The sequence below is a fragment of the Neomonachus schauinslandi genome, chromosome 9 (genome assembly GCF_002201575.2).
Source record: "Neomonachus schauinslandi chromosome 9, ASM220157v2, whole genome shotgun sequence".
In the NCBI taxonomy this organism is placed as follows: domain Eukaryota; kingdom Metazoa; phylum Chordata; class Mammalia; order Carnivora; family Phocidae; genus Neomonachus; species Neomonachus schauinslandi.
Window position 1 is genome coordinate 113,066,964 of NC_058411.1, and position 23,924 is coordinate 113,090,887.

Sequence of the window (23,924 nt, forward strand, 5' to 3'; positions counted from 1 at the left end):
TGTGTGTCCAGGGTCAGGGTTCAGTGTGTGTCTAGGGTGTAGGTTCAGTGTGTGTCCAGGGTCAGGGTTCAGTGTGTGTCCAGGGTCAGGGTTCAGTGTGTGTCCAGGGTCAGGACTCAGTCTGTGTCCAGGGTCAGGATTCAGTGTGTGTCCACAGTTAAGGTTCAGTGTGTGTCAAGGCTCAGGGTCCAATGTGTGTCCTGGGTCATAACTTAGTGTGTGATCAAAGTTTAGTTCAGTCTGTGTCCAGGGTGAGTACTCAGTCCATGACTGGGGACAGTTTCAGTCAGGAGTCTGATCCTTAATCTCCTCATTCCTTTCCTTGTTTGATAAAGCAGGGCGTGTGACCTGGCTCCCAGATTTCAGTGAATGAATGCTGGGCTCTAATGCCTCCAGTTGTTAATGCAGTGCTTGTCTTTCTCCCACAACCTCCTTGGGGTCCCACCTGTCACGGCGCACCATGCCATGGGCATGCAGTCTCTGCCGCGCTCCTTGCCCCACTGATAACCTGCGTCCTGAGTAGCAGGACCACAAACTGCCTGCAGGAATTGGATGAGTCACCTGCCTTCCTTGAGGGCTCTCTTTGTTCTTCTGAACATCTGGGTAAACAACTCAAACTCAACGCTAAAAAATGCACACTCCTTGCAAGCCTGCTTCTTCCTGATATCACCACTATCATCCAAAGGTGCCCCGTGCCCAACTTGAATGGGCCATTATCCCGGAATCCCCACAAGGAATCAATCAATCCTAAAACCTCCCCATCCTGTGGACCACCTCCTCTGCCCAATCCTCTCCGCCACTGTCCTGAATATTTTCTTGCTCAGACTTAAACAGCCACCTCACGGGTTCTCCCGTACCCACCAGTGCCCTCTCCCACCATCCTGCAATCTCGAGGGTAGGCTTTCTTAAGTGTAGATGGAACTATGTCCCGCCCCTTAGGGCTTATTCTCCATGATGCTCAGGACTGAGGACTGACCCAAAATGATGATTTGGGATCTGTTGACTTCAACCATCTGAGAGAGGTGGGCTCCCCCGGAGATGCAAAGTGAGAAGAAAGGGGAGAAGAGATACTTCCAGGACGGGAGGGAAGATGCCCGCAAAGGAAGGGGAGGAGGAAAACCCGGAGCTAGCGAATCGTGGAGGCAGAGGGACGAGGAGGCATCAAGGCAGGTCCAGGGCCACAGCGGACCATCCAAATGGTGCTGGCTGGGTTTGGCGATTCAGAGGTTGCTGATAGCTCAGTGAGAATCATTTTACTGGGGAGAAATCAATACAGAGGACAGAGAAGTGGGTCAGAATGAGGGAATACAGCAGTGAGTGTAGACAACTGTTTCAAGAAGATGGACTGGGGACAGGCAGAAGGGAGCCAAGGTCAAGGGAAGGTTTCATTTTGAGTAAGAGAGTGCAGACCCACCCTCTGTCCTGGATCCACGGACCACAACTGGCCTCCACCTCTGTGTGCCTGGCTCACATCCACTTGCCCTTGAAGACTCATGGTGGGGGAAGTAGGAGGGACTGACATAAAACAGATTGTCAAGTCCGGAGGAGAGAGGCCTAGGCCCAGAGAGAGGCCCATCAGCTCAAGGTCATCCATATGTCAGTGACAGATCCAGAGTAGGGATCTTTGTCTCCTGCTCCTGCTCCCCTGCTTGTCCCCCACCTTCCTCTGGGCTGGCAGCCTTTGTTCCCGTGGCCCCAAGGAGAGGAGGGGCGGGAGGGAGCCGGAAGCGGGGGGCGGCCCCTTAGGGTTGTGGAGAAGAATATTTCTTCAGCCGTGGAGCCATCAAGGTGTAGCGCTGGGAAGCCGTGACAGTTTCTAATCCCAGACCTGGCCCCGCCTCACCAAGTGATGCTGGGCCCTTCCCTGTCATGTCCCATTGTGACAGAGGAGGCTAAACGAGCTGCCCCCGATGACCTTCCCACCGCATCCTTGGAGAGGTCAGAGGCGAGGGTCAGCAGCTGCTCTGGGCAGGGAGGGAGCTGGGAGCAGGGGTAGGGCCAAGGTGGCAGTCGTCAGGCATCGCTGCACCATGTTCTAGCCCTTCTGTCTGTGCAGAGGACATGGCTGTGAAATGTAAGTAAAACCCAAGGCTAATTTCCTTGGTCAGAAGGAGGAGGCACTGCAGCGTTTTCAAACCCTAATTAAACCCGCTCAGGCGGTGTAACACCAAAATCAGTTCCAAGATCAATATTGCTATTCATTTAGAAGTGTAACGAGGTTAGAGAGGTGAGCAAAGGAAATAATTAACTCATTTGCAGCCTTTTTAAACAGAAACAGTCATTTTAATCTCCAGGGTAATTAGCTATGCTCTGTCCATCAATCATGACCACGGCCATTATTTTAAGTATTTGATTAATCAAGGAGGGGGGGGTTAAGCTACCCTCCCAGCCCCTGTTACTGGTCCCCTAAGTCAGGCATGACCCCTGACAGGCATGGGGAACACTTTTCAGAGGGGCAGTCTGGCCAGTGCTGAGAGTGGCCAGCAGGGCAGGGCCCACCAGGCAGGGGCCCCCAGGTGAGGCAGGTCGGGCAGGTGAGGGAGCGGGTCCCTCTCTTGGCAGTCGGGTTCAAGAGGAGTAGCCGCACCCTGGGCTTGGAAGTGCTGGGGGCTGGGAGGCCCAGGTTCTGGTCCAGGCGCTGGCCCTGACTTGTTGCGTGACCCCTAACAAGTCCCTCCCACTTTCTGGGCCTCAGTGTCTGTCTGTCCTAAGATGGGATGGCTGCCCATTGAATGAACCAGAAGCTCACAGGTTCTAAGTGCCCAGGGCGGCGGTGGGGGAGGGGGCCTCCGACCACTGGAGGGCAGCAGAGCCCCAGGGACCCTGAGCCCTAGGGCTGGGCTGTCCAGACCTGGGCGGCAGCTGAGACAGCTGTATCCTTAGCAGCCTGGGTTCTGGCCATTCCTAATGGAACACTCTGGTCTGGCCGACGTCTCCAAGGCTCACAGCACCCTGAAGAGACATCCCAGTGATTATTCTCTCCATCTGGCAGATGAGGAACTGAGGCCTCCGAGAGGTTCTCCCCGGGCCACACAGTGAGTGCTGGGCCCTCACACCCCGTTCCCTAAGGCTCAGTCCTGAAACTCAGAGGGGCCGCGGTGGGGGGCGAGGAGGACAAAGATGATCTAGACGACACACTCCATCTCCTTCTAATAGCCCAGACTTAGTCACCTTCGCCAGCCAAAACAGTCCTCAAAGACCACTGGCCTGTTGCCCTCATGTTACAGATGGGGGAAACTGAGGCTCAGAGAGAGGCAGGGGTGTTGCTATATTGATTATCTCACTCGGCATTTGTGAAAAAACTTGAGGCACAGAATCCCCACCCTTGAGGATCTCATGGTGCACTGGGGAGAAAGACGTGTATACAGATGGCCTCCTGGGGTCCTTGCTGCCTGAGCAACCCCTTACCCCCAAGCCCTCAGAGCCCTGGGTGTGCCACCTGGACCCCAGCTCCCCTCAAACCCTGTGCCTGCTGTGGCCCAGCCAAGCCCCCTGGCCTTTCCGGGTTGCCCCTCTGCTGATGAGCACAGTCGATACTCTCTGCCTGAGGGCCTGGGTACCTCGGGCTCCGGGACCCACGGGATGTCTTGGGAAGACTCTCAGGTAAGGCTCTCAGGGCACCCCAGGCCCAGAAAAGAGCGTAGACTCAGGAGCCAAGGGAATGTCTCCTCATCAGAGCTATGGGACGTAGTGAGCTTCCCAGAACTAGAGGCATGCAAGGAGAAGCCTTTCCAGGGCCGATGGTGCTGACGCTGCTATCGTGCCGGGGCCGTGAAGACCCTGCAGCCTGACCCTGGCGAGCTTAAGAAGGAAGGCAGCCAGGGCTCAGCCCCTATCTCCGCCGTTGTCCTTTTCATCCCCACTTGCTTCGCCCCCAACCCCGGACTCCTGCCCTCCGGGAGGTTCCACCTTTCTCAGCTGGGCCCTAGAGAGGCAGGGCAGTACTGGCGAGGGGTTCTTGGGTACATCATCCACCCACAGGGCAATCCCGGGGCCCAGCGCAGCCAGTTCAGAGTGACACAAACAGGGCGCCCCAGGCCTCCCACCTGCCCCCCACTCCTCAGCTCACACTTGGGGCTGACCTCCAGAACCGGGTCCCTGCACCACCTCCAGGCTCTGCCGCCGTGGCCTGTATAACCTACGGTCCAGCTGCACCAAACTCGCCCAGCCTATTCGTGCTCTTCTCTCCTCTCTGTCTATTCACTGGGATTCGGCTCAGAGCTCACCTCCTACAGTAAGACTTCCCTGACTGCCCAGGCCGCATCAGGTGCCTCTGCTGGGCTCCCCAGCCCCCATGCTGGCCTGTCTGTTAGCTCTCTTACCCGACTGAGTGAAAGTAAGAGGAAGGAGGACAAAGATGTCCAGCCCTTGGCAGAGTCTCCACAGGTGAGGGAAGGGGGTGGGAGGGAGGAAGGATAGGAATGAGGAAGCAGAAGGAGGAAGAGGAAAAGGGGGGGAGGGAGGAGGACCAGGATGTGTCCGGGAGCTCTGTTGCTAGGGGCAACAGCAGTGCATTCTGAGAAGGGGCCAGATGCTGTGGAGGGCGGCTGGAAGAGGGGAGCTGGGGTCCAGGTGGCACATCCAGGGCTCTGAGGGCTTGGGGGTAGGGGTTGCCCAGGCAGCGAGGACCCCAGGAGGCCATGGTGGGAGTTCCTCAGTGGCTGCTCTGACCGTGGGTCTGAAGGCAGGCGGTGGAGTGGCAGCAGGGGGTGGGGAGAGCCGGGCCTGCCACATTTGTAAGCTCCCCACAGTCGCTCTTGCTCTCTGGGCTACAATTTGTCTGGGACTCCAGAGTTCAAGCAGTTGTGGAGGCTGGTGCTGGAGCAGGGCTGGGGAGGAATGCTTAATCCGCAGCTGGCAGCCTTGCCCAGAACCCCTGGGGCACGCCAGGGCACCAGCCTGCCCCCTCCTCTCCTCCCCGCGTCTAGGAAGGGAACAACATGCACTTGCAGAAAAAGCACAAGCTGAAGGCTCCAGACCTGTGAGACTTGGGACACTCCCAGCTCCTCCGGGCTTCATTTTCTGTGTCTTTAAAATAAGGCAAATAACCTTGCCCTTGAATGTGTTTATCAACCGTTAGGGCTACATGCATGTGAGCATCCTTTGTTAACATAATAAGAAATAGGGGCGCTTGGCTGGCTCAGTCAGTGGAGCATGGGACTCTTAACCTCAGGTTTGTGAGTTTGAGTCCCACATTGGGTGTAGAGATTACTTAAAAAATCAAAATCTTAAAAAATTGTTTAAAAAAACATAAGAAATAACAGAGGGAAAAAACTGATAAAAGGGAGTCGTATTTTACCTTGCATATACTACGTGCCAGGGAAGAATCTGTACTCCCATTTTCCAGACCAACAAACTGAGGCTCAGGGAGAGCTGGTTAGTGAAAGCACTGGGAGTTAACATAAATCTGTAAGACTCCAAAGCTCTCTATACCTCTTGGTGCTGCTCCCACCAGGAGCTCCCTGATGTTGCCCTTGAGGAAACCTCCCATGCCAGAATTATCTCTGACGTTCACAGCTCTGCTCCAAACAACCCGCCTTCGCCACTTTCATAGCATGAGCGTCTGCTCAGCCCACCCAATCTCCTCTGCCTGACCTGCATGCAGGGTAAAGCTCACCCCTCCCTGGGGCATTTGGGGCCCTATCCCACATCCAGTCCAGTCATCTCCCTGTCCCTGCCATATGCCCACAGCCTGATCTGTTTTCTTCCTGCCTCTTCTGGATACCACTATTTTTGCATAACAAACCACCCCAAAATGTAGTAGCATTAAACAATGACCATGTTATTAGGCTCATGGATTCTGTAGGTCAGGCATTTATGCAAGGCGCAGAAGGGACAGCTTGTATGTGCTCTGTGATGTCTGGGGCCTCAAAGGCTGGAGGTGACTTGACATTTGGGGTCTGGAATCATTGGGGGCTCGTCCACTCACCTGTCTAAGGATTGATGCTGCCACTAAGCTGGGAGCTAGGTGGGGCTGTTGACAGGAACACCTACACGGAGCCCTTTTACAAGGCCTGGGCTTCTTCATAGCACGGTGGCCTCCATCCTCGTAGGACTTCTGACACGGTGGCTCAGGGCTCCAAGAATGAGTGTCCCAGCAGACACAGTGGAAGCTGCGTTGCAATTTTATGACCCAACCACAGAAATCCCAGAGTGTCAATTCTGCTGTTCTCTACTGGGCCGAGCAGTCACGAGCCTGCTCAGATGCACGAGGAGGGACGCAGAGCCGGGACTCCAGAAGCAGGTGGCAAGGTCACACTGGAAAAGTGCCCGGGGGGTGGGGGAGATTGTTGTGGCCGTCTTTGGAAACTACAAGCTATCCCGTGGCCTCTTCATTGCTGCCATGAATTCCCTTCCTCTTTAAGCCCTTGGTGCCCAGCTGCTGTCTCCTCCAGGAACCCTGCCTAGATAGAGAGCCATAGCTCCCACACCCTGAGGGACAGAACCGCAGCTACATGTGTGCTTCCAAAGGGACATCTGGTCTCCCTTGCTCTTCTCTGGCACTCTGGCTCCTTCTCTTCCTTGGCCACTAAAACTCACCCAAGCTTCCCAGGGCTCCAATATTGTCTTACGGGGGACTCTCCTGGGAGAATCCTTGCAGGACTTGCACCTCGCTTTGCTGATGACCACCCTATCAGTATTTCCAGCTCTGCCTCTCCCCAGAAGACCAGGTGCCCTCACCTACCTGCCAGGCGTGGGGGTTTCCGCCTCCCTGACACTCCGCACAGGCCCAAGTAAGCTCCTCCCCCAGGTTCTCTCTCTTCTCCAGAAAGGGCAGCCCCAGCCCACCTGTCACTCAAGCCAGAAGGCCTTCCCCTGGGACTGCCACCAATCCAACTCCAGGTCCCCTCAGCCTGGCTCCCAGGTCAGCCCCTCTTCCCCACTTCTGCTCTTGTCCGGCTGCTGGCAACTGCTCATGGGTTCCTGGCCTTCAGGCTTTCCCCCTACCTAGTCCAGTCCCCAAGCAAGCTCTTCCAACCAGGAAAGCTGACCTGGCTCCTCCCTGCTGAAAACCCTTCCAAGGCTTCCCAAACGTTCAGGACAAAACCCTAGCTCCTTGCCAACACATGCAGCCCTCAGTTCCCACTTGAGTTCTTTCTCCTCTCCAGCTTGGGTTCCCCTTCCTCCTCACACCTGTGCTCAGGGCTGCTGGACACACTGTGTCTTACTTCTAGGCCTGGAACTGGAGCACCTCTCCACCTCCCTCACCTGGGGAGGGTCTGTTCATCCTCATAGTGCTGTCCCATAGAACTTTCTGTGATGATGGAAATGTCCTATCTCTGTACTATCCAATATGGTAGTCACTTGAAATGTGGCCAGTGCTACTGAGGAAGCATTTTAAAATTTTACTTATTTAAATTAATTAAATATAAATAGCCCCATGTGGCTAGTGCTTATCATATTGGATAGTGCAGCTCCAAGATGCCATCTCTTCCAGGAAGCCCTCCTGACTTCCCCAGCCTGGGCTAGATGCCCAGCTGTTGTGTTCCCATAGTATTCTGTTCTCTATCTCTCCACCTGGCCTGTGAGTTCCTTGAGTGACTGCATCTTATTTGTCATAGTATTCCCAGATCCTGGTTCTTAGTGTATACTCAATAACTGTTCAGAGTAAGTGAAATCTCTGGATCCAGATTCAGGCACAGGGTAAGCCTTATGTAAAGACCAAATCCAAAATGTCTCTGCTGTGGATCTGAGCAGGTGAATGTGTGTGTGTGTGTGTGTGTGTGTGTGTATACAGTGAGTTCACATGCAGGTGTGTGTGCAGACCCACCTGACCTTGGCAGGACCTGGGCAGGCTCCCACCCAGCTGGGGATAGTTATCTCACACACAGATGTTGGTGTCCTTGGCTGGAGAGGAAGTGTGCTTCTGAATTGGCCTTTGTGAAAATCAAACCCTGTTTTCATTCTTATTTCTAAGATGATTCATCTGCATTGCAGATTAATCTTCAGGGAGTTTAAAAAGAAAAGCTTCCAGTTTTCTGTGTGGGACCACCTGCACTCTCAGCTCCAGACTCTATAAACAAGCCCTTGCAGGCGCAAGGGAATTTGCTATTTAAATGATCCTTCACCTCCTAGGTCCAAGATGCATTTCTTGGTTTATGAGGGTCTTATGAAAGTTTTGATATTATTGGGATTTCTGCAGATGGGGCCTCAGCCTTCTGTTTCTTCCCCGCCCCTCTCCCCTCTCCCCACCCTCCCTCTAGAACGCGGCCCGTGCCTCCCCCTCTGGCGGGGAGGGGCTCTTCCTCCCCAGCTGTGCACAGTCCAGCTCTGGGGCTAAGGAGAGGAAGCAGGCATGGCTCCAGCTCCCCGGAGCCCCCTGGCAAGAGAGAGCGTTAGCCGTCCTCCTGGCCCGCCTGCAATTCCCTACAGTGTCCTTACAGGGCAGAACTTTAGAATTCTGGCCCTAGATAGTTCTCAGAGGCCTGATCCACCTTCCCACGGCACAGATAGAGAGAGTGAGGCCTGGGCAATGGATTGAACTCCGCCTCGAGGCCCCCATCCTCAGTCTGGGATTCTGGGCACCACATGCCCCCCTTCTCTCTACGTGGGCTGCCCTGCGGGGACTCCTGCCTCTCTCCTGGGCACAGGCTGGTGACAAACTGCCTCAGCTACGGCCATGTTCCCCAAGGAGGACCCGTGTTTAAGCAGTAGTGGGAGACTTCACCCCTTCACAGGGCAGTAAACAATTCCCCAACAGGGAATGCAGTCCTTGCCAAGCCAGGCAGCAGGTGCCTCAACTACTGCCATTGTGTTCTGAGTCTTAACATGGCATTGAAAGGGCGCGTCAAGATCTTGCAGCCTGCCATGGGACCCCCCGGAGGAGTGAGAGGTAGCCACTAGAGCAGATAAGTACCTGACTCAGCCGGAACCTTCCAGAAAACTGAAGCGCAGCGGGGAGGTTGAGAGGGCAGGGACTAACTGTGAGCAGAGCCCTGAACCAGGAACCAGGACAGCTGGCTCCAGATCCCAGCCTGCCAGTCACTGTCTGTGGCCACACTCCATGACACTATGTCCCTGTTTGCCTTGGGGTGGCAAGAGGGCCGGGCTGCCAGTGCCCTACACGAGATGTGAAGGGGGCCCAGAGCCCTCTTCTTCCCGTAGTGGCCCCTGCACCTGTGAGGCAGGCCCCTGTCCCTGAGGGCTCCAGCGGCCACAAGGAGGTCCTCTTGCCCCGGGCCGAACTTCCAGGTTTGTCCCCACATTAGCCCTGTCTGCTTGGCCCTACATGAGGGCTCCTGGGAACTGAAATCAGAATGCTTGTGGAAGCGGAAGGAAGTCTCAGAAGAAGGGGCCAGTGTCTTCGTTTGTTTTAATAATGAGAGTGTTGGGCAAAGCCTCTCCAGGCTACAGACGTCAGGAGTGGCCTGCCGGCACCCAGACTCGGTCTCTCTCTCTCTCACAGCACACGGCACACACCACACTCTCGTCCTTCCCACACACCTCTCACATGCACTCTCATGCATCCACACCCTCACATCCACACCCCAGATACACACCTCACACACGCTCTCTCACACACACACACACGTGCACATGCGCCTTCACACACACTCATATATTCACACACACCCTCACGTGCGCACGCATGCTCATCACACACATACACACGTATACACCCTCACACACACCCTCACACACATTCTCGCACATCCGTCATAAACGCACCCCCTGACACACGTCTTCACACACCCTCATATAGCACACACACCCTTGTCACGTGTACACACCACACACACACATACCTCACACCATACACACACACACACACCACAGTGTGCCACTACAAAAGGGTTCTATGACAAGCAAGCTTGGGAGCTGTAGCCTATAACATCCCTGGCTTGACAGTTCCCCAAACTGGTTAGCCTTTATAGGCTCTGGGAAATCCTGCAAGAAAGACTCTGTTTAACTTGGTATTTCTCAGGCTTATTTGACGGTGTTCTTTTTCTGGGTAACACCTTTGAATCAATTAAGAATACATTTGCCTGCTGGTACCAGAGACCCAATTTTAATGACCTAAACAAATTAGTTGTGTCGAATACTCTTCCATATCTGGAGGTCGGTGGCCCAGGGTTGGTGTGATGGCTCCACCATGTCCTCAGTATCCCAGGCTCCTTCTCTCTCTGCTGGCTTCATCCTCAGCCCTGCTCTCCGCAGGGTCACCTCGTGGTCCAAGATGGCTGCCGAGCTCCACTGTGTCTGCATTCCAGGCAGGAAAAAAGGTGGGGGACACATGCATGCTCCTTGTCTCCCTATGACAAAACTTTCCCAGGGCTTCCACACAATGATTCAGATCTCATTGTCACTCCTGGCTGCAAGGGAAGCTGGGACATGTAGCAGTCTTTTGGGAGGACACATTGCCCCCAGAACAGAGTATGTGTTCTGTTACCATAGAGAGAGGTGGAAATGAGTAGTGGGTTGACAAGTGTGGTCTTGGTCACTGCTTCTTGGTGTTACTGTGTTCTAGGGACTGGTTGGAGTCAGGAAGAGCCATGCCCAACCCCTACTTCCTGTCTATGTTTACTGGCTGTGGGACCTTGGATAAGCTTCCTTACCTCTCTCAGCCTATATTCTGGTCTTTAAAATAGAGGTTCTCATGCGGACCAAAGGAGACAATGTGCAGGCGTTTTATAAACTATGAAATGCTACAGAAGTTTTCATTTATTCCTCAAAATAGCCTTGTGAGGCAGACGAGCCATACTCCCCTCCCCATTTCACAGAAGAAACTGAAGCTCAGAGATGTGAATTGACTTCTATAATGATGCAGTCTTAGCCTGGTCTTTGTTCACGGACAGAACCTTGACACCGGCCTGAGTCTTAGCCCTGACCTTGCTTATAGACTGAGACCTGATCCTAGCCTTTGTTCAAGTTCTGATCTTAGACTGAACCTTAATGCTGATTATAGACTGAGCCTTAATCCCCACCTAAGTCTAAGCCCTGATCTTCACCTCTGAACCCTAATCAATAGAGGGGCCCTCTTGAACCATCCCGTAGTCCCCAAAGATGTGCACTGGGCTCCATAGGGGGGAGTAGGGATGAGGCTGATCCCCAAGCCCAGAGCTCTAACATCCCAGCGGACTGGGCTTTCTCCCCTGTCTGTCATGTCGTGGCTCATCCAGATCTTTGCAAATTAGGGCAGAGAACAAACCAAGCCTGTGGGCCATGGTGGGGAGAAGAGAACGGGTGTCCAGAGAAATAGGAGAAGCACACAGCCTGCTTCCCCCTAGTAATTTCCCCAGCCCAGACAGCTGTAATGGGGAAGGTATTGAAATTTAAATCAGAGCCCGGCCTAACCTCTTTGCCTGCCTCCCGCTACCACTGCTTCCTGCAATCTCAGGCTGGCTATCTCCTCCTGGGGAGAACGACAGACCGACTCAGGGAAAGTGATAAATTTTCAATTTTATTTTAAAATATACCAGATGGGAGATTTTATTGGAGCCATAAATATGTCAAGAGCAATGTTGGTGTGTGATGGGCGATGGCCCCTCCTTGGGGCCTCTCTCCCTATTTAGAAATTCCATCAGATTCTTAATAAGAGGCTCCAGTTGGACTGCAGCAAAATAGTCTCTATATTAAAGCAATTGAATTTCCATTTGCCAGACATCTTGTGCTTTAAGCTTCCAGGTTCCAGGGGTGTGGGGTTGCTAAGCTGATTCTAAATGAACCTAAACTAATAACTCTGCACAGCACGCTGGGGGCTGTGAAAGAGGGGGTGGGGAGGGCTGGGGGAGGGCAGGGGAGGGAGCAGGCGATAGCAATCACAGACAGAGAGGGGAAGGGCGGGCGGGACCACCCTCACCTCTCCTGCTCCAGGGCCAGCCTGGGGTGAAAATCCCCCAAACAACTGAAGAGCCAGCTCCCTCCATTCACAAAGGGGAAACTGAGGCCCCGGAAGAGGGGTGATGCGGCTGAACACTGGCTCCTCTTCTCCTACAATTGCTTTCTTTGCTGTCTTGATTGATTTGATATTATGCTGGCCTTTGTGGGAGGCCAGCTGCTGTCACCTGGGGTTTGTTGAGGGTGGGGCTGGGAGGAAGGCTGGTCCTTGCCCCCAAGACTCTCCCCGGAACAGGGACTCTCACCTTTGGAAGGCTGTGCTCCTGCATGGGTATTTTCATTTGCTCTTGCCCGTGCCATCCCCCTTGCCCCCAGCAGGCCTCACCTCTGTCAAGTCATTCCTTGCTCCCGCAGAGACCATAGCCTTTCACTCAGCCTCAAGCACCTCGCTCAGATCATAGACTCAAGGACATTAGAGGTCAGAGGATCCAAAGCTGGGGAAACTGAGGCCCAGAGAGGGCACAGGAAGTACAATTCTGCTAGAACCGTCTAGGATGATGCTTACCCACAACCTATCTACTCACCCCAACTTGAGCCAGGTCTAGGGGACACCTGCCCAGCTTGACACAGGCCCAGACAATGCCCTGGTGGTGAGGGATGGAGCACGCCCTGACACACATGTCTTCACACACCCAGAGTGCAGTGACCTGCCTAAGGTCACACAGCGAAGATACAGCAGGGGTGAGGCTCTGACTATGTCTTCCAAGGCTCCATTCCTAGTCCCTAAACAAATAAATGTTACCCTGACTCTTCTTTGAGATGTACTGCAATCAATTCATTCGTCCATTCATTTAATCCACAGATATTTGTTGAGCACCTACACTGTTTTTAGGCAATGTTCTAAGTGCTAGGGGGAGGGAGGGCAGGATTTGATGTTGAACAAAACAAAATTCCCTGTCCTCCGAGAGCTCACATTCTAATGGAGGAGAAAGAGAAAACAACATTAAAAAGTCAATGACAAAGTTCCAGAGGTAATAAATCTGTGGAGTGGGACAGAGCAGGGTCAGGAGGATGGCAGTCTGAAGTTGAGTGGTCAGGGCAGGCCGTGGTGAGAAAGTACAAATCAAGAGCAGAGACTCAGGGAGCTGAAGAAGTCAGCCAACCATGTGGACCCTGGGGAAGGAGCATAGTATTGAAGTGTTGCCAGTGCAAAGGCCCTGAGGTCACAGTGGACCTGGTGTGCTTGAGTACAGCAGGGAGGCTGCTGTAGAGCAGAGCGAGCCAGGGAAGAGTGGGAGGTGATAAGGTGGGAAAGGTGATGGAGAGAGAGGAACTCATCATGTAGACCATGGCATTAAATTTGTCATGGGAAGGCAGACCTTTATGGGTTAATCTGAAGATCCCACAAATGACGAAGTTGTGGGGTCATCCCAGCCGCATGTGAGAGCCACTTGGGACCAGAGTGGGAGTGAGGACATCTAGCAAAATCAGCTAGATTCCCCTGGGGAATCCCTTCCCTTGCTGCCTCTTCCTCCTGCTCTGCTTGAGATGTGTCCCCAGGGAAGCCAGGGCAGGTTGGGGTGACAGAGGAAAGTCAGGGCCTCTTTGTGGAGCCTTTCCGGCCCAGGCAAGGCTGGCTGCAAGTCTGAGGGACTTGCAGCTGCCAGGACCTACAAGAGCACTAAAAACCACGGGCAGGCAGACAGAAGGATCTGGAGGCCCATTGAATCCCACTATGGAAACCTGTCGCTAGGTTTGTTTGGGATTTAATAAAGGGCCTGAAGCCCAGCTGCAGCGCCTTACCCACTTTCCATGCCACCCCCTCACCACCACCTTCTGCTTGTCTGACCTATCTAACCCACCAGCTCCCGGGCACCTGGCCTGAGTAAATGCGGGCCCAGGAGGGAGGCCTTATTTGTGGCCACAGGGCAACTCAAGGTCAAAGCCTCACAGTTCTGAGGCCCAGCTCGGGCTACCCTGGTACTCCGTGGACAGAAGCAGCTTTCTGTGTGCATCACTGTGGGGCTAGCCACAGCCTAGAAGGGACTGCTCCCTGCAGCCCCAGCGAGGCACTGTGAGCCCAGCACAAGCCCTGCAGGGGAGGCTGAAGCCAGTGAGGTCTGGGCTTGAGTGTCTCCTCCTCTGCTTACTAGCTGTGTGACCCTGGAGAAGTGTCTTGACATTCCTGAGCACACACACACACACACCCCATTCTTTTATTTGTAACTTGAGCATGATGAGACTTCTCTCTCGGCATTGCTGTGAGGATGTCAGGGAAAGCCTTGTTCCCTCCCAGGGAGAAGCCCAGCCAGCGCCGGATGCTGCAGGGGCCTCTGGAGCCAGAATCTCTGGGTTCCCACCCTAGCCCTGCCACTTACCAGCTGTGTGGCTGTGGGTAAGTTACTTGACCTCTCTGTGCCTCATTTTTCCAGCTGCAACATGGGATTAGTAACAGCCCTCCTTCATAGGGTTGCTATGAAGATGAAAAGAGTTCATTTACTGAAAGCATTTAGGCTACCGCCTGGTGCAGACTGTTAACCCCAACCACAGCGTAACTCCAGGGGGCACCCCATACTGCACCCCCACCCCAACTGTTTTGTTCTCCTCCCACTGCCCTCCCTGGAGAGGGGGTGGATGGCTGGGGCGGGGAGATGGGGTTGCGGCCGGACAGCCCCCGGGACTGGGTCCCCAGGGCAGACCCTGGCAGGCCCGTCCCTGAACTGAGACTGCCCCAGCAGCCATCGATCGCAGAGCCGTGGAGGTGGTGAACCAGACGGCGCTTTTAACAGCTTTTTAATGTGATGGAGCTCACTGGGCTTGGAAAGCAGAGGCACGCCAGGAGAGGCCCGGGAAGCTTTCAAGGTCAGCTGGCGTCAGCCTGACCTTGAAGCCTGTCCCCTCCTGGGGAACAACCCAGCCCGGTGCCAGGAGCGCAAGCCCAGGGGTTTCTGGGACTGGGACCTGGGAGTTGCTCTGTTGTCAAGGAGGCCCTGGGGGCCCGAGCTGAGGACAAGTGCTTAGAAAAACAGCCATGAGGGTTAAATGGATTAAAGAGGCAGGTGGCCAGGACTAGGAGCAAAGCCCAGCCAGGGACAGGAGCAGGGGAGACCTTCCTCCCCAGTGCTGTGTTGGTTTCCTCTTCCTCCAGGAGCAGAGAGGCTGGGAAGAGAAACGACTTCCCCTTCATCTCCCCTCCTTCTCACAGGCCCCTCAGCAGGACAGCGCTGCTTCCTTTGTCCTACAGATTAATAAAACTTAGGGTCGGCTCCCTGAGAGATGGCTCAATTATCAGCTCCCCTCGCAGAGAGCCGGGCCAGCCTGGCAGCAGGAATCCGGCCCTGCGATGTGGAGCCACCACCAGGGCCCGCACCCCACCCCCCAGCACAGCACCTCAACACTCCCTAGAGCGGGCGAGAATTCTCCAGGGCAGGCTTGGCACTGTCACCACGCTCCCTGGGGCCCGAAGCAGGCCTGTCAAGGCCAGACCTCAGCCTCTCCCCAGCTGGGCTCTCTTGTTGGCCATTGGCCTCAGCTCCCATGTGTGTGCTGAGCACGTCACAGCTCATTCACGCTGCTCCCATGATGCTCTGGAAGGTAGGGATGGTCCTAAGTCCGTTCACAGACAAGGAAACTGAGGCACGGGAGGTGGGATGGTCTGCTTAGAGACCCTGGGCCAGGAGGCACGGGAGAGCGGAGCTGGAATTCAAATCCAAGGGCTGGTTCCCAGACCAGAGCCCCCTGTAGCCTGCCTTCCGGAGAGGAATGGGTAGCCCTCTCAGCAGTGGGTCAGGTTCCCAGCGACCAGCTGGGCTCTCCAGCAGCCAGGCCACCAAGGGGACCCAAGGGAGAACAAGAGCAGGGGCGGCTCCCTCCCAACCCCCTTCTGCCCAGAGCCTGGGCGACAGGCCAGGACACAGTGGGGAAGGAGGGCCAGGCCCCTTCCAGAACAAGTCATGGGAAACTCAGGGCTTCAAGCATCCCTGGGTGTCCACCCCTCCCCAGCGAAGCCCAAAGGGATGAGGGGATCTCAAGCCCTGTGGACAGCTCCTTGAGCTGGGAACCAGGCTGTTTCATTTCAGTCCCCGCCCTGCTGTGGGCTAGGAGGGGCTTGGACCAGTTCCTGCCCATCTCTGCCCTTAATTTCCCCACCTGTGAAGTAGGAGAAGACCCCTCCGGCTCCCATGCTGGAGGAGGGGCCATCTACTCACTCTTACCCGGCCCAGGTGATACAGAGGCTGCAGGAACAGAGCCCATGGCCCACGGCGTGGGAATTCTGGGACTAGGGTCTTGGCGGCGGCTGTGAGCTGTCGGCAGAACCCAAACTTTCCCACAGAAGCAGCTCAGCCCCCAGAGCAGGCCCCACAGTTCCCACTGCAGAACTTCCAAGTGGAAACCACAGTGCGTGCAGAAGCCAGGCAGAAAATAAACAGAAAGCGATGTCCCTAGGACCTCGGGGCCCTGGGCCCAGCCCTGAGGCAGCCCCACGGAAGGCAGCTATGACCAGAGCAGATTCCTGCCGAGCCTGTCTGGACTGGCCTGGCCTGGGGCCCTGAGCGGGGTGGGGAAGGAAGCTGGAGCTCCTGCTAAGGGCCAAGGGGTTGGGGAGAGCACCAGGAGCTGGAAAGCACCAGGGCTGGGTGCCAAGAGATGGCGATCTGGTCTGAGCCTCTGCTGACTCACTGGCTGGGGCACCAAGCCTCACTGTCCACATCTGAACAATGGACGCAGCACATCTGCTGCTTTCTCAGGCCCTTCCCAAGTGCTGGGAGGGTGACCTAGAACATGGCACAAGAAGGGAGAAGAAAGGGGGCCACCCCAGGGGCTCTATCAGAAGGGCCCTGCTCTAGCTGTTTTGGCCAGACCTCCCCGCCTCATACCGTTTACAGATGAGGAGACCTTACCCAGGCCCACCGCACAGACACAGGAGCTGGGCTCCAAGCTCTGCCTGCAAGACCCTGAGCCCAGGGCCCTTAAGAAGGAGACTCAGGCAGGCCCTGGCAAGGCCAGGCTAGGGGTGGGGAGGGCAAGGGATGTGGGCAGGCTGTCCCCAACCTCTCCTCCCCCTCTCCCCAGCTTTTTATCACAGTGCCTGGCCTGGCCTCTGGCTTGGGGCCCCTGTCAGGTGGAGGAGGAGGCGAAGCAGGACAGGGAAGCAGCTGATCTGCAGGACTTGATCCCCTGGGGTGGTGAGCAGAGGGGGTGGGGCAGGCCTCCATCCACCTTCCCCCATCCCCCACCACTGACATGGGTCCAGGGCCTCCAAGGGACATACCAGGGACCGCCTTCTGAGTGGCGCCGTCCCAGCAAGTGTCCCTCAAGTGGACAACAATGTTCTTGTCTCTCAGTCATCCTGTCTCAGAGGACACTCATTCCCCCTTGACTGCGGGGAAGACCAGACTTGCCCATTTCGCAGAGCTTGTGAGTGAAGCCCGAGGTTCAGACTCTGGCTTTCTGACTCCAAGTTCAGGAGTCAAAATGTCTCCCCTGACTTGCCCCCCTTAGCCCAGCCTTTCAGAGAGGGAAGCACGGCCCTCTTCAGACAGCTTCGGGGGGTGTCTGCTTCGGCGCCCAGCTCGGGCCCAGCAGGCGCGGAGAATGAGCTCACCTGGCTGTCTTCCCTCTCTCTGCGGCCCATCGCGGTGTTAGCCTCCATCCGCACGGCCCTCCTCCCCCTCTCCAGCCCCCTCGCAAGGTCCTCCACCCAAGCGGCTGTGTTTCCCGATGAACGCCAAGTGTCTCTACCCTAGAGTCACAGAGCGGGTTCCCTGCCACTGGCACTGGGCTAAAGCCAGGCTGCAATATGAGAAGCCTGGTGAGGGCCTCTCTCTGCCTCACAGAGACTCCCCTTCCACCCAGGACTCAAAGCCCCACTCGCTGGGCCCCAAGGCTCTTGGCCTCTCTGCCTGTGGTCTCCCTTGGCACAGGGCTTGGACACACATCCCTGAAACTGCTTAAGGGCCACCCCTACTCCACCCAGACCCAGACTACCCCCACTCCAGCCCTGCCCAGGTGGCTCTCTTGAGGGCCTGCAAAAGCCATCCCACTTCTCCCCTAGAAAAAGACCCTCATGCAAAAAGATTTGTCGACAGTCTGGATGGCCCATGACACAGGCCCAGACCTGTCAGAATCCCTCATTTGGGATCTACTGATAACTACCCCCACCCACCCACCATCCCTGTCCAGATGCAAAAGGCTCTTGGGAAAGTTCTCACCTCAGCCTGCCCCCCTCACCAGGACCCTCTTCCGGGGCTGGGACAGGAGGAAGAGGCATTGCAGAGAGTAGAAGGACCCGGGCCCTGCCGCTAGCCTGGCTGGAGCGATCAGTGACTGAGCCCTGGACCAGGAGGCTGGGTTCTGTTCTCAGCTCTGCTGCCGACTTGCTTTGTGACAGTGGGCAAGATGCCTGCTCTGTTTCAGCCTCAGGCTCTTGTCTGGGAAATGGGAGTGTGAACCGGTCCTCCTTGGATTTTAGGATTTCTGTGAGACCCCTCCGGCCCCCCTACCTGGGCTCAGATCTCTTCAGGGCATCTCTTCCCGCCTACCTCTGCCCCCCTTCCTCAGAGGCACTCCTTCTTGGGCCCCTCCATGGCCCACATACCCCCCTCTCTAGGGAGGCTGCCACCAGCAGCTCTTATTTCCAGCCACAGCCCCTGCCGCCTGCGACTCAGGGCCTACGGCAGCCCACATGACCTTGTGGACACACGGAAGCGTGGCCACACAGCCACAGAACTGAGCACAGAGCCCTTCTCCCTGCTGAGCAGGCTAAAGCCTTAATCCCCGTACACAAAGCCCACTGAATCCTTCCTGGGGGGGAAGGCGGTGGGGGCACAAATTGGCTTATTCTACTGATCCAGAGAGAGGCTTGCTCCCATGAGGACCAGCAGATCATCCCTGCGTGCAGCTTGCCAGCGTGCTCTTGCCAACACTCCGGCTTGCTGCCCCTCCCCCAATGCCCGGGCCTCCAGGGGTCCTTGTACTGTCAGGGATATGGAGACTCCCCAGGGGCCTTCCCCCCCACCCCGCCCCGCCCCGGTCCTTCCAGGAGAATTGCTGTGAGCAGACAGGGCTGAGATGCCAAGTTCCTAAATAGACCTGATGGGTTAGCCCAGGGATGGAGTGTCTGGTGTGAACTGCTAAGCAAGGCACAGAGGGGACGAGAAATTATACACAGCCTGGAAAACAGTGAAATGGGGTAAGTTTCTCTGCATTCCCTTCACCCACTTTCCATAGCCCTATCCATGGACTCTCCTGGCCAGAAGGAAAAATATTCATTTATTTGTTTATTTATTTATTTATTTAAGATTTTATTTAGTTGTCAGCGAGAGAGAGCACAAACAGGGGGAGCGGCAGGCAGAGGGAGAGGGAGAAGCAGGCTCCCCACCGAGCAGGGAGCCCGATGCGGGGCTCAATCCCAGGACCCTGAGACCATGACCCGAGCTGAAGGCAGACGCTTAACCTACAGAGCCACCCAGGAGCCCCTAGAAGAAAAAAATATTGGTAAACTCCCTTCCAATAAAATTTCGGACCAGCTAGAGCTCAGGTAGCCTCAAAAGAAGAGACAGTTAATGGTGGAAACTCGGACATTTTTAGAAGAAATCATTTGGATCAGGAAGCTTTTCTGGTATTCTTAAAAGCCCACGGTTATATGTCCACCCCTGTATGTGAGTGAGGTCAAGGGCAGAGTTATCTCCAGAGGGAGACAGGTGGTACCATGAAAACACAGGTCCCCACAAAGACTTACACAAGCATATCCATAGCCGGCTTATTCATAATAACCAAAAGCTAGAAACACCCCCGAATTCCATCAACAGGTGACCAGATAAACTGGTACAATGAAATACTCCTCAGCCATCAAAAGGAACGAACTGCTGATACATGCAGCTACATGAAGGAATCTCAAAGTAATCATGCTGAGTGAAAGCAGACAGGCAAAAAAAAAAAAAAAAAAAAAAGGTCCATATGGAATGATTCCATCTATGTGAAAATCCAGAACAAGCAAAACTAATCGTGGTGATAGAAATCAGAGCAGCGTTCGGCTGCCTCAGGGTAGGAGGAGGGGATGACGGGAAGGAGGTGTGAGAGATGGGTTTCCACCTTGGTGTGGGTGGTGGGTTTTGGCACAATTGCCAAAACCTATCAAACTGTGCACCTCAGGCTTTATGCAAAGTGTACGTCAGTAAGTAAGTATGTAAATAGTAATACAAACACAACAAATGGTATCATTCAGTCAGTTACTTAAATCTTTATTTTGAAATAATTGTAAATTTATAGAAAAGTTTCAAGACCAGCACAAAGAACTCCCATTTATCCTTCACACCATTTACCAACAATTAACAGTTTACTACATCCGTTTTACCATTCTTTTCCGCTCCCCACTCTCTGTATGTTTGTATAAATATATGTAATGTTTTTATATAATTATATACATATGGGTTTCTTTTTTCTGAGCCATTTGAGAGTAACCTGGCTGCTTTCATTTAACCTAATTATCTTGGATTTTTTTTTTAAGTAATCTCTACACCCAACATGGGGCTTGAACTCATTATTCCCAGATCAAGTCGCATGCTCTACCAACTGAGCCAGCCAGGCGCCACTCAGCATAATTATTTGGGGTTCATCTATTTAGTTGTATGTGTCAGTAGTTCATTCTTTCATATGGCTGAGTAGTATTTCATTGTATCGACATACCACTGTTTATCCCGTCCCCACGTTGGGGTTGTTTCTAGTTTTGGGTTGTTATGAGTTAGCCTGTTATGCATATTACCCCAAAATATTTCAGTGCGTATTTCCCAAGAACGAGGATAAATTTTTTTGTTTCTGTTACCAAAATTGGGATGTTAACATTGATTAAATATTATTATCTAATCTATAGACCTTCTTACTCAAATTTTGTCAATGGTGCCAACAATATCCTTTATTGAAAAACTTTTTTTTTTCCTGGTCCAGGATTTGATGTAGGATCACAAGTTGGCTTGGGTTGTTATGTTTTCGTATCTCATTTGATTTGGAGTCGCTCCTCAGCCTTTGTCTTTTCACAAGCTTGACAGTTTTAAAAAGACAGGCTGGTTGTTTCAATGAATATTCTTCGGTTTAGGATTGTCTGATGTTTCTTCATGATTAGATTCAGGTTATTGATTTTTGGCAGGATTATCACAGAAGTGACATTGTGTCCTTGGTGTATCATCTCAGGAGTATACACTGCCTCTTTGTCTATTACTAGTGATACTCACTTGGATCGTGGTGAAGGTGGAGTCTACCACTCTTGTGACTGTTTCCCATTTGTATTAATAAGTACTTGGGGGGAGTCACCTGAGATTATGTAAATATCCTGTTCTCCATCAAACTTTTTACCCACTAATTGTCATATCCATTGATGATTCTTGCCTAAATCAGTTATTACTATGATGGTGGCCAAATGTAATTTTCAAACCCCATAATTCCCTAACTAATAAATAAGGTATTTATTAGTTTCAGTTTCACCATAAGGAAGAGCTTTCTCTCCCCCCATGTATTTATTTGTGCTCATTATATCTGTGTGGACTCACGGATTTTTTTTTTTTTATGCAATGGGTTATAATCCATTTCTATCATTATTTATTTTGGTGCTTAAATTGCCCCAAATCTGGCCAGTACCCCAAGCTACCTCTGTGTCCTTTTGACATTTTCCCATCATTCCTTAGGCATTTGCTTACTTTCAGACTCATCATGTACTTGTCCTGGGATCAGCCAGTTTTGCCAAGAAGCCCTTGTTTAGTTTAGCAGAAAATACTCTGGAAGTTAGAATACCCATAACCATATCTATGTTAGTATTTAAGAACCCATCACCTCTAACTCCTGTCCAATACCTAAAGGTGTATTCTTGTCTTCCCATTGCTATATTTGTAATTCAGTTCTCCGACTGTCAGAAACCTGGATCCATGATTTTCATCATATTTACTCATTTGCTTGAACCTAGAATGCACAGAAAGTCATTTCAGAATTGCAAATCCATACCATTGCATAAATCAAACCTGCTAACTAGAGTATGATATTTTTGTAGCCCTTTTCCCGCCTTCACCTGGATGTATATAGCCAAGATACTATGTTCAAAACTTCCTTCTTCCCCCTTTTCATGTAGTTACGTTATTCTTTTGAAATATAGTCAAGTTTTGGGCGCCTGGGTGGCTCAGTTGGTTGAGCGACTGCCTTCGGCTCAGGTCATGATCCTGGAGTCCCTGGATCGAGTCCCGCATCGGGCTCCCTGCTCGGCAGGGAGCCTGCTTCTCCCTCTGACCCTCCCCCCTCTCATGTGCTCTCTCTCTCTCATTCTCTCTGTCTCAAATAAATAAATAAAATCTTAAAAAAAAAAAAAGAAATATAGTCAAGTTTTGTTTATTTCTGTTTGTATTCCATTTAGGGATTCCATTTTAGGGATTTCCCTCATATCTTATTATCGTTGTTATTATTTGAGTATAGAAAGCATTCACATGGTTCCAGGGGCACCTGGGTGGCTCAGTCAGTTAAGCGTCCAACTCTTGATTTCGGTTCAGGTCATGATCTCATGGTGGTGAGATCGAGCCCTGAGTCGGGCTCCATGCTGAGCATGGAGCCTGCTTAAGATTCTCTCTCCCTCTCCTTCTGCCCCTCCACCTCTCCCCCCCAACTCTAAAAACAAAACGAAGCCAAAAACCTAGTTCCAAGAGTTCATACTATAGAACAAAGTTATACTCAGAGAAATAGTCCCCTCCTTCCCACTCCATTTCCATCCAGCTTCTGTGGGCGGCTGATGCCGTCAGTTTATCTTTCCCGAGTTTCTTTTTGCAAAGCTTTCCTGTAAATTTCCTCCTTTCCCTCTCTTTCTTACACAAAAAGTAGCATGCGATACGTATGGTTTTGCACTTTGATTTTTCACCTAAGAATACATTCTGCAACCATTCTATCAGTTCATAGAAATTGTCCTCATTTTTTTAAGTTTATATTTTTACTGACGAATAACACACACAGAAAATGGGGTTAGAAATTAGGGATTTCTGGGCGCCTGGGTGGCTCAGTTGGTTAAGCGACTGCCTTCGGCTCAGGTCATGATCCTGGAGTCCCTGGATCGAGTCCCGCATCAGGCTCCCTGCTCGGCGAGGAGTCTGCTTCTCCCTCTGACCCTCTTCCCTCTCATGCTCTCTGTCTCTCTTTCTCTCAAATAAATAAATAAAATCTTTAAAAAAAAAAAAAAGAAATTAGGGATTTCTGGAGGCGTTAAACTAATTAGTTTTGCCTGGTTTGAATACTATATATAGTGGGTTCATTTAATATATACTCTTTGGTGGATGCTGCTTTTGCTCAACATTTTGTTTGTGCCACTTATTCCTGTGGCTGTGTGTAGTTATAGTTTGATCATTCGTATTGCTATTTAGTATTCCGTTGTATAAACGTATCACAATATTTTTATCCATTATATTATTGATGGGCATTTGGGTATTTCCAGGTTTTCGGCTTTATGGATAGTGCTACTATGAACGTTCTAGTACCTAAGAGTGGATTTGCTCATTATACGGTTTGTGTATGTTCAGCTTTAGTGTATGTGTTACATAACTTTCACAAAGTGCTACTACACCAATGGACATTCTCACCAGTCTTGTATAAGGGTTTTAGTTGCTCACTGACACTGGGTTCTGTTTTGGTTTTTTATTACATCCTCACCAACATTTGATTTTTTGGTCTGTCTTATTTATTTCAGCCATGCTGGTGTGTGTGTGTGTGTGTGTGTGTGTGTGTGTGTGTGTGTGGTATTAGAATTTTAATCTGTATTTCCTTGATGAGCAAATAGCATTTTCCCCAGTATCACCACAAAATTGGCCCCATTCTGAGAAGCAGCCTGGTGTGATAAAGGGGCTCTGGCCTTGGAATCAGAAGACGTGACTCTGCCCACCCTGATTGGCTGAGTTGTGTGACTTTGACTGAGCTAAGCCTCAATTTTCTCCTCCGGACAATGGGAATAAAGCCCCCTGTCCAGCTTTTGCAGCAGGCACACAGTGGCATAGGAAGTGCTGGAGCCCCCAGGCCTCTTTCTGCCAAGCCCGTCTCCCTACCTCATGGGCACGCGTCTGTACATACGACGGGGTATCCTCACCCACACGCCAGTCTTCTCTCTGCTTCTGCCCCGCATCTCTTCC